A 10,654-nucleotide genomic window follows, 5' to 3' on the forward strand; every position below is an offset into this window, starting at 1 on the left:
TGTCTATGTCCAAGTCCCCTTCCTACAGCCGACTCTGCTCCTTTGAAACACAGGTCGATCTGACATTTATTAAGCACTTACCCTCTGCCAGGCACTTCTCCCTGCACTTTGCGTGGGTTATTGCATTGAATTTTCACAACAGCCCTAGGAAGTGGGTTCTGTTGCCTTTCCCATTTTACAGATGATGAAACCGAGGCACAGAGATGCGAGGCAATTTGTTCAAGGTCACAGAGGTGGTGAGGGCCGGGCCTGGGATCCAAACTCAGGTGGCCTGGCTCTAAGGGCTGGTGAGTGAGGGAGAGTCCAGCCCCATTCAGGGAGGGGTCTGGCCACCCAGCTGCTCTTTTCCTCTCAGGTGTTTGAAGACCTCCCTCCCCGCCCCAGAGTGGGTTAATGGAGCTGAGTAAATATAATGCCAGTGTGTAAATGAAAAGCTCCGAGTCACTCAAGTCTTGAAGCTGTTAAAATGAAGAAAGCACACGGGTCTCAAAACATTGGCAAATGCTATTTTCAGGAGTAAGAGGGAGGAAGAGCTGGAAAGACTGGTAACTTCTGGAGCCCTGGGTCAAACGGACCTGGGCCGACGGTGTGGCCCGCGTGGCCAGGAGCGGCCCCTCCCCTGTATGTGGGGGAATGAAATTACCTACCTGCCGTAGGGGGCTCCTGTGCCTGTCCTTTGCCTCAGGCTCCAGGGCTCTGCCCAGGAGCTTTCTGTGGCCAGTGTGCTGCTGGAGAGAGCAAGACACGGGCCATCGCTGTCCCAGGCTTCCCCAGCTGGACAGAGCTCCAGGAGCCCCGGGGAACTGTGTTGAGAACGCACCTTAAATCAGCTCCTTTCTGCCCGGCTCTCACTTCCCTGTGGGTCTTTCCCAGGATTTTCTTGCTCCCGAATCCTTCTCTCAGCGTCTGCTGCGGGGCGCTCCGAAGGAGGTGGCGCCTCTGTGAATTACCGGGGAAAGCCGATGCTAACAGAGGCCAGGCTGTCAGTCCGCTGAAATGCTCAGTAAATGCAACCTGAAGTCTTTACAGGGGTTCTCCCTACCCCCCATGGGGCCACCCTGCCCCCAGAAGCTCCCCCAGCTCCCCACAGATTCTCACAGCCGTAGGCTTTTCTGTTACACGGCTCCGCCCTTCACCCACCCACCTCAGTCCCTCCGCTTCGGCTGTGTGGCCTTGGGTAAGTCGCTGCACCTCTCTGATTCTCCACATCCTGAGCTCCGTGTGCTGGGCCCTGTTGCTTTCTCTGGGCAAATGCCGGCGTGGTTTACTGGGCAACCGAATAGTGGGTCTCATGGCATCTGCCAGCGCTCCTGGCTAAGGGTTCCAGGGGGTATCTTTGGGGTTGTCCTTGTTCATCTTGTTTGGATGCGGAGGGCAGGCCCAGGCTGGGGAAAGAGGTCGATGGGGTGGGAATCACAGAGGGCCTGGAAGGCTTCAGCTCCCCACGCGTGGGGACCAGAGGCTCCAGAGGCTGCAGACCCCCATCAGGGGGTCTCATACCGGATCCCCTCCGGATAGTACTCCGGAGTATAACCTACACTCCAGAGCTCCCCGGGATCAGGCCCCGGCCAGGGGGCAGAAACGCACCGTTGCTTGGCTTCTCCCATTTCTCCTGTTTCCCTCACTCCCTTACTGGTTTCCACTGGGAGCACTTCCTTCATGAAGCACTTGCTCCTGAATCCTGGTCCCAGGCTCTTCCTGACATAAGCGAGCCTGCTGGCGCTGGGTGCCATGGCGCCTTTTAATAGAGCAGGTTTATCATTACGACCCAGGTTTGGCTGCTTATTAACACCGACAGCAAAATCGAACTGATGGTGGTTTAAACCAGACAGATGGTTATTTTTCTCTCTCCCGTAACAGGTTGAGGGACAGTGATCTGCAGCAACAGTGGCCGCTTCATGGTGTCAGAGCCTAGGTTCCTTCCATCTTGTTGCTCTGCTGTTCCTAGGGTGTTTGATGCCTTCATCCTTATGACCCAGATGTTTCCTCAGCTCCAAACCCCATGTTCTGAGTGGCAGGATGGCGGGCATATCCCATCCTTTGGATAGGGGCATAACCTGGAAGTAGTACCTCATTGGGTCACATCCCATTGGCCGTACTTCGGTCACAAGCTCATCTGTAGCTGCAAGGGAGGCTGGGAAATGTAGTTTTTGTGTAGGCAGCCAGGGCCCTACCTAGACAGCAGGGGCTATATGACTGTAAAAGGAGGCGGAGTAGAGACGGGGAAATCTAACAAGTCCCACCACAAATAAGGGCACAAATGGTACTTTGAAGCTGGAACAAAAGTCTTCTTTCACTGAGAATGGTCTTTAAGAAAATATGCTGAGGATTCTGTGGATGAGGGGACTCCCGTTGGGGGGCGGGGGGCAGCAGGGCACAGGGGAGCCGTGGGATGCTGTGAAGTTTTTTACAGATGTGCAGTGCACCGGGCACCTTGGGGCCAGGAGTGGGGGAGGAAGGGACAAGAAGTGGCCGGGGTGGGGGGCCGCCTGTGGTGAGGATACTTTCACTGTGAAACCCAAGCTTCTCCACTTTTCAGTTAAAGTGTGACACGCACAGGAGCCTGGAAGGGAGTTGCAGATTGAGGAAAGGAGCCGGGGGCTCTCGGGAGCCTCACCAGGCAGGCAGTGGGGGGATTCGTCGCAAAAGACAAAGCCCAGCTGAGAATGCGAGAGACACGGGGCACTGGAACAGGTGGGGTTTAAGGGAGCCATCTGCCTCCCGAGGATTCCGGAGGAGCTTTGAGGAAACCAAATCTGTCTTATAAGGGGTAGAGGCAGATATTAATGGGCTGTTCTGTGAGGCTGATAACTGGGTTCTATTCATTTTCCGCATATGTTTGCAAAACTAGAATCGTGTCAGACATACAAACACGCACCCTTGGTTCACGCAGCATTAGGTCCGAGGCTCTCTGTCCCACAATCACCATTTTGATGGCTTCTTAGCATTCCACGTTCCGTTCTTTGCCAAGGCAGTTCCCTGTTGTTGGATGTGGCCTCTGACTCCAAGTTTCTACTCTGGTAACTACCCCAGCGTGGACATCCTTGAGCAGGCAGCTTGGTTGGCGTTTCAGGGTTCAGATGATTTCCCTGGGCACGATTCCCAGAAGTGGGGCCAAGGGAAGCACATTTGCCTGGAAGGGCCACAGTGTGCCCAGCCACATGGCTTCCTGGCCCGGCTGTGCCAGGTCAGCCGTCCACCTGCAGAGCCTGAGAGAAACCTTCCCTCCCTAGGAAGGGTGTGCTAGCTTGGTTTCATTTTTCTCCCCCAGATTATGCTGCGTGTTCATTGTAGCCATTTTAGAAGATATTGAATGATTTAAAAAGAAAGCTCGCCTATGATCCATCCCATCTGCCAAAACGACTTATGCTTGGCATTTTTTAGAATTTATTTTTATTGAGACATACTTGACATAGAGCACTGTGTAAGTTTAAGTGATGTATATCTTTCCAGCCTTTTCCTTTTAAAAAAAATTTTTTTTCTTTTAAATGCTTATTTATTTTTGAGAGGGAGAGGGAGAGGGAGACAGAGCGTGAGCGGAGGAGGGGCAGAGGGAAAGGGAGACACAGAATCCGAAGCAGCCTCCAGGCTCCGAGCTGTCAGCACAGAACCCAACGTGGGGCTCGAACCCATGAACTGCGCATGACCTGAGCCGAAGCTGGACGCTTGATCGACTGAGCCACCCAAGTGCCCCACAAGCCTTTTTCTATATAAATTTTTTTTATTGTACAAACGTTTGCACACATGAGCCTTTTAGTATGAAAAGTCCAGACATGTGTACAATGAGAGCAAGTAACGAGCCGCCACATACCCAACACCCAGAGTGCTCAGTGCACGCCAGTCTTGTCTTTACCCCTGCCCACTTTACTTCTTTACCTCCCAAATTCTTAGGGCCTACGTCCCATTCATTCCAGACATCGTATGATTACATCCACAAATATTATTCCAGAGTGTGCTTGTGAAAGATTAGGCCTTTAAAAACAGTAACAATATCATTATTGGATGCTTCAGGTGTAACAATCATTCCTTAATATCAGCAAACATCCAGTCTCTGTTCGGACTTAGCATGCCTCCGAAATGTCCAAAAGAAGCAAAAACCAGTTTGAATCAGGATCTGAGGTCCCCCCGTCACACTGGCTGACGTATCTCCCAAGTGTCTTTCGTCGTGAGGTTACCCTGCCGTGTTTTCCTCCTTTTAATTTACTTGTTGAAGAAACAGGGCTTGAGAGGCCTACAGTTTCCCGTGGTTTGCGTTCTTCCTGCAAACCGGGAGCTGAGTCTAGAGACTTGATCAGATTCAGGTTGGAATTTTTCTTTGGCAAGAACGCTTGGTAGAGAGCTCTGCGGTCCTCCTGTGGGAGGCACGGAGTCCCGCTGTCTCTGCGGCGTGAGCAGCTGCTGATGGTCATTTGTTAGTGGTTGCAAGCTGGTGACATCCTAATTCTGTTGTCACTTCTTCACTCATTAGCTGAAATGTTTCTGTGGAGAGAAACTCACCTTCGTCTCCTATTTGCCTACCTGGTGATACAGGTTGTAAAGGAAAAGGTGGAGTGCCTGCTTGTGGAGTCCCTGTAGTTTTCTAAGTTACATTCGTCGTCCAACGGTGACCAAACAGGGATTAAAGAAATAATTTTGAATGCCTGGATTGAAAGATACTTTATATATTTCAATTGGTTGTGAGAATCACCCTTACTGGGGGTTTCTCTCCTGCATGTAATCATTAAAAAATATATGGTTTAGCGGCACCTGGGTGGCTCAGTCGGTTGAGCTTCTGACTCTGGATTTCTGCTCAGGTCATGATATCATGGTTTGTGAGTTCGAGCCGTGGGTTGGGCTCTGCACTGAGAGTGCAGAGCCTGCTTGGGATTCTCTCTCTCTCTCTCTCTCTCTCTCTCTCTCTCCCTCTGTCTCTCTCTTTCTCTGCCCCTCCCCTGCTCATTCTCTCTCTCAAAATAAATAAATAAACATTAAAAAAATATACGGTTTATTCTTGGTGGCACTTGTAAAACAGGGCCACACATTTTTGGACATTCATGCCACTGAGAGATGCGGTCTATGTCCCCCCCCCCCCTTGGTTCTGGGTGACTTGTGACCACTTCGGCCACCAGCAGCGTGCAGCAGGAGTGATTCTCTGGGCCTTCTGAGTTCAGTAGTACACGGCCACAGAACCTAATCCTGACTCACTCAAGACACCGATGCTTGGACCCCTCCCTGCTCCAAGACCCTTTGCTGGGTCTTTGCTGGAGAGGCCACGTGTATCACGCATCGATCCACAGTCCCCTCGAAGCCCAGCTTGCCAGCTGGCCCCACCAAATGCCAGTCATGTGAGTAAAGCCATCCTGGACCTTCCAGGCCAGCTCACCTCCAACTGGATGCCAGTGAGTGACCCACACCGACACCACGTGGAAAAGCAAAACCCAGCCAGCCAGCGCGCCCTCCCTGAATTCCTGACCCACGAAACAATTTAATAGCAAGATAACTGTCTAAGCCTACTGTTGGGGTAGTTCATGGTACAATAGATAATCAGAACATTCTTCCTTTCGGATTTGTAACATAAGCTGGCCATATCCACATGCATCCCCCTCCTTTAATAGATAAAATATACCATAGTCACTTCCCTCCACCTCACGTTTTTTTCACCACACAGTATATGTTCTGGCCATCACTCCAGAGAGATTTAAAGAAAGTTTCCTTTCTTAGACAACCTAAAAACGTTTTTCTATTAATAGGTGAGTTAAGACCACAGAATCAATATGTTTAGCCTCAGTTCTGTCATATTGTTTTATGTTACACTTATGCCTATGTAAGCTTTTAAAACAAATTGTCTTTCGGTATATTTTTTATTTCCTCTCTCTCTTTGACTTTCTCTCTTTGGTACTTAGGAAAGGTTCATATTTTTGTTCCAATCTTTACGTTTTGTTTTTTTTTTTAACATTTATTTATTTATTTTGAGCGAGAGGGAGAGAACAGGGGAGGGGCAGAGAGAGAGGGAGAAAGAGAATCCCAAGCAGGCTCCCTTCTCAGTGTGGAGCCCGACGCAGGGCTCGATCTCACGGACCGTGAGACCATGAGCTGAGCCGAAATCGAGAGTCGGACGCTTCACCGACTGAGCCACTCGGGCGCCTCTGCTCTAACTGTTGTTCCCTTTACGCTCATCTCCGTAGGAAATAGTTTCAGTTCCCTCTCTTTTTGTCTATTGGTTCTCTACCACGGGCGATATTGAAACTTGCTATGATCCTCTTTAGCCTGTGATTTGAATTAACCCCGGTTTGCTCCCAGACACTGACCAGTCAGTAAGTTTCTTTCAGGTTCTCTACGCTCCTCTGACGCTCCCTCCAACATCTGATGGTTGTACCGCAGCGCCCTATCCTGTGTCTGTTACAGCCGCTCTTTGGTCTCAACCGTACAAGTAACTATGTGCCCCCTACGACTACCACTCACCATCAGCCCCTTTGTTTGTGTGTCTCTGGTCATTTTAGTTGTCTGAACTGGTTTTCCGATAGGGTCCTCAGGAGGTGCCCACGGGAACAGTATTCCTGGAGTTCTTGATTGTTGATAACTGTTCATAACCTTTACGCTCGAAGATCGGTTTGGCTGGATATGCCACCCTTGGCTCTTGCTGTTCTCCCTTAATATTGCAAATACGCCTTCCGTTGCTTCTGACAAGAAGTGTCGATGTGGGTAAGTCTGAGAAAGACCCGATTTTCCTGAGAAGTGACTGTGTCTTTTTCGCCTGGATTCCCAAAGGCATCTGCAGACTATGTCGCAGACTATGACATCTCTCTGTTGGATATTCTGGCTCAGTTTTTCCAGGTACCCGGCGCTGTTTCAAGTTAGTTATTTCAGGAGAGTGTTTTTGTTTGTTTGGTTTTTAATTATAGTGTTTGGCCTTTGTTTGATTCTTTAGCCTCGATTACCTTCTTCAGTGACTTCTATTACACATATGTTAGGTCTTTCTGCCTGCTCTCTGTATAGGCACTTTTTCTCAAATCAGTTTCTCTCCTCCATTTTTTTAAAAAGTTTATTTCTTTCTTTTGAGAGAGAGAGCTGAGGAGGGGAAGAAAGAGAGAGAGAGAGAGAGAGAGAGAGAGAGAATCTGTGCTGACAGCACAGTGCCTGATGCGGGGCTTGATCCCACAAACTGTGACATCATCCTGAGCCAAAATCAAAAGCTGAACACTTAACTGACTGAGCTACCCAGGTGCCCCTTCCATTTTTTTTTTTTTTTAATGCCCCACCACTTATGTTCTGACTTTTGTGTTTATTTGCTCTGATGCTCTGTTCAGTTTTGGCTTTCTTCTTCTTCTTCTTCTTTTCTAATGTTTATTTATTTTTGTGCAGTAAGAGACAGAATGCGAGCGGGGGAGGGGCAGAGAAAGAGGGAGACACAGAATCCGAAGCAGGCTCCAGGCTCTGAGCCATCAGCACAGAACCTGACACGAGGCTCAAACCCACGAACCTCGAGATCGTGACCTGAGCTGAAGTCCAATGCTTACGACGCTTAACTGACTGAGCTACCCAGGCACCCCTAGGCTTTATTCTTTAATGAGGTTTTCCTTTTATTTCTAATTTCAATCTCACTTCTAGCACAACTTTTCTGAGGTCTTTTCATTTTGAATATTCTTCTGTATCTTTTATTACTTAAAAAATTTCTGTTGACTCATTTTTAAATACCAGGATACGGTTTTTTATGTTCTTAGGCATGTGTTGTATGGGCACACATTTCTGGGATGCCCTCATTATCTGTAGGGACGTTGCCCATTATTCTCATTTTTATTACGATAACTTTACAACAATCATTTTCTGATGCTCATGTTTATGTGAAAGGAATTTTCTGAACTTTCCAGAGGAGGGATGGGTCAGAATCAGCTTTGTAGCTCCATAGTCCCCTCTTCTGTTGTGTCTATGAAATGTTAAAAAAAAAAGTCTCGTATCCCCCTTCTCCTTTCTATGTAGACCTTTCTTTTTCCCTTCTTTCCTTCCTTCCTTCCTTCCTTCCTTCCTTCCTTCTTTTCTTTCTTTCCTTCTTTTCTTTCTCTTTCTTTCTTCTTTCTTTCTTTTTTTCTTTCCTTTCTTCTTTCCTTCTTTTCTTTCTCTTTCTTTTTTCTTTCTTTCCCTCTTTTCTTTCTTTCTTTCTTTTTACTTTCTTTCTTTCTCTTCCTCTTGTGTCTACTTTTGGGTTTCTATTGTCTCTGTTTTGTCCAGTTTGGCTCCTACTTTCAGCAGTGCCTTCTTGTCTGGGGCCCTGCCCTGAAGTGGAGTTTCAGTTCATTAGTATCGAGAGTTCACAGGGTCCCCTCTGCTGCAGCCTCCTCAGATCTTTCTGTGGGCCACTTGCGCTCACCCACACTTGGGAGTTGTGTGCTCAGTCCTCCCAGTTTCCACAAAGCGTATATCCATTCCTGGCTGAAGCCGCGAAGACTGGGTCTGCCCCTCTGCCTCTTTCTTCCACTGCTGTGGTCGTCTTGGAAGACGGAGCTTCATCTAAGATGGAAGGGCCCGGACCCCTCTGAGTCCTGGATCCCTCATCTGTCCCTATGTTTGCTCAGACCGAACGTGAGCAAAGAGTAATGGTAAGCCATTGAACTTTGGGGCTTATTCACACAGGCTGTCCAATTGTGACTCCCACAGAAATTGATTTGTAAGAGAAATGCTGGCATTGCAAAGCTCTGAAATAGGTGGTATTGGCTTAGCACCGTAGGGGCAGGTGCTAAGGAAATGTATCAGAGGCCAGAAAGGCAGAGATCTATGTTATACATTTCACAAGCCTGTCTCCTGTGACCATTTGGAAAGTATGAGTACCTCCTGGATTTATAGTTCTAGAGAAAAAGGTTGAAAAGAAGATGCACATAAAGTTTCTTCACTGCTGTTGGCTGCATCTGGTGAGGATTATGAGGAAGACATCAGCTCAAAAGGAATGGAAAGGAGTTGGGATAAATCAGAAGGTCAGGACCGAGTAGGGCAGAGACACTCGGGCCTTCTGGATTCCCAACAGTCTGAGGTGGTATTTGAGATGCTTTGGGCCTAAAACCCAGCAACATCTGTCACTTGATCAAGGTGATTGAGGGTAAATATGAGAGTAGGGCGTGGCCTTCTCACCTGTCGTTTCAGGTCGATTCAGCCATTAAATTGTGAGAAAGGGCCCAGAGGGGATCAAGCAAAGACACAGGTGAGAATGTGCACATAGAACAGACCTGAGTCAAATCAGTCAGATGCCTATTAGATTTTTAAAGGGACTGTAATTCCGATGAGATCCCATGCCTGGCCTGCAAAAGCCTTTGATAATTCAAGACTTCAAATGGAATGAAATGATGTTTGAGCCTTCACCCTTCCTAGGAGACAGGAAGCAGACTGGGAACGTGAGAAAACTCACTCCAGAAATGGTCAAGAAGGCAAATAAAACCCAGGGGGGAAAAGAAGAGTCCCAAAAGTCACCGTGGAGGACATTGGACTTGGAGATTCTCTCAGAGGGAGGAGTCAGGGCTGTAGTCAGGAAACTTCTCACCCTCAAAGTGGGGGCTGCACAAAGTATCCCTGGTGAATTCTCAACATTGCCGCGATTTCTCAAATTCTAGAAGTTTTTTTTTTATTAGAAATTATCGATGAGGGCACCTGGGTGGCTCAGTCGGTTGAGCATTTGACTTTGACTCAGGTCATGATCTCACGGTTCGTGGGTTCAAGCCCCACATCGGGTTTTGTGCTGACAGCTCAGAGCCTGGAGCCTGCTTCAGATTCTGTGTCCCTCTCTCTCTGCCCCTCCCCCGCTCATGCTTTGTCTCTCTCTTTCTCTCAAAAATAAAATAAACATTAAAAATTTTTTAAAAATTATAGATGAATTTTTGAAATGCTTTGATGGATTCCAAACAGGAATGCAGATTGTGGTTATCGGATCCCTATTCCACTGGAATACATCGGGTGTGTGTGGAAAGGGGTATGTGACCTGTGGTTTTAGTTCAGAAGGCTCTGGACAAAGAGGAGCCACAGAGAGACCACTGCAGGTTGCCCATGGACCCTGCACTCTCAGCGGGAGGCAATGACTGGGTGGGACCTAGGTGTTCTCCCTTAAGGGAGGGGTGTATTCTCTGTGTAGGAAGGACGGGGCAGAGCGTATTTGAAGTGTTATGGCAGAGACAACCAGCACTGCTGAAGATCCATGTTTCCAGTCTTCCTTGCCATGGGGGTGGAGTCATGTGACTCATTCTGGCCACGGACTAATCCCAGATGTGACCTGGGTTAATTTCTATTTAAAAAAAAAAGATCTTTTTAAAAAATGTTTATTTATCTTCAAGAGAGAGAGGGGAGACAGAGCTCAAGCAGGGAAGGGGCAGAGAGAGAGGGAGACACAGAATCCAAAGCAGGCTCCGGGCTCCGAGCTGTCAGCACAGAGCCCGATGCGGGGCTTGAACTCACGAACCGCGAGATCATGACCTGAGCTGAAGCTGGACGCTCAACCCACTGAGCCACCCGGGCACCCCGACCTGGGTCGATTTCAAGTTGACCCAGATAAGAACTGGAACTCTCCTCCAACGTTTTTCCGTTGGTGGTGGTAACTGTGGAAGTCACGTGTGGAGACGGCAGAGCCACAAAATGGAGGCTGCCTGGACACCTGGGACACCACGTGGAGGAGAGAGCTACCCTGGACAGTCATCCAACT

This window comes from Panthera onca, chromosome E1 (assembly GCF_046562875.1).
Source record: "Panthera onca isolate mPanOnc1 chromosome E1, mPanOnc1 haplotype 2, whole genome shotgun sequence".
Classification (NCBI taxonomy): domain Eukaryota; kingdom Metazoa; phylum Chordata; class Mammalia; order Carnivora; family Felidae; genus Panthera; species Panthera onca.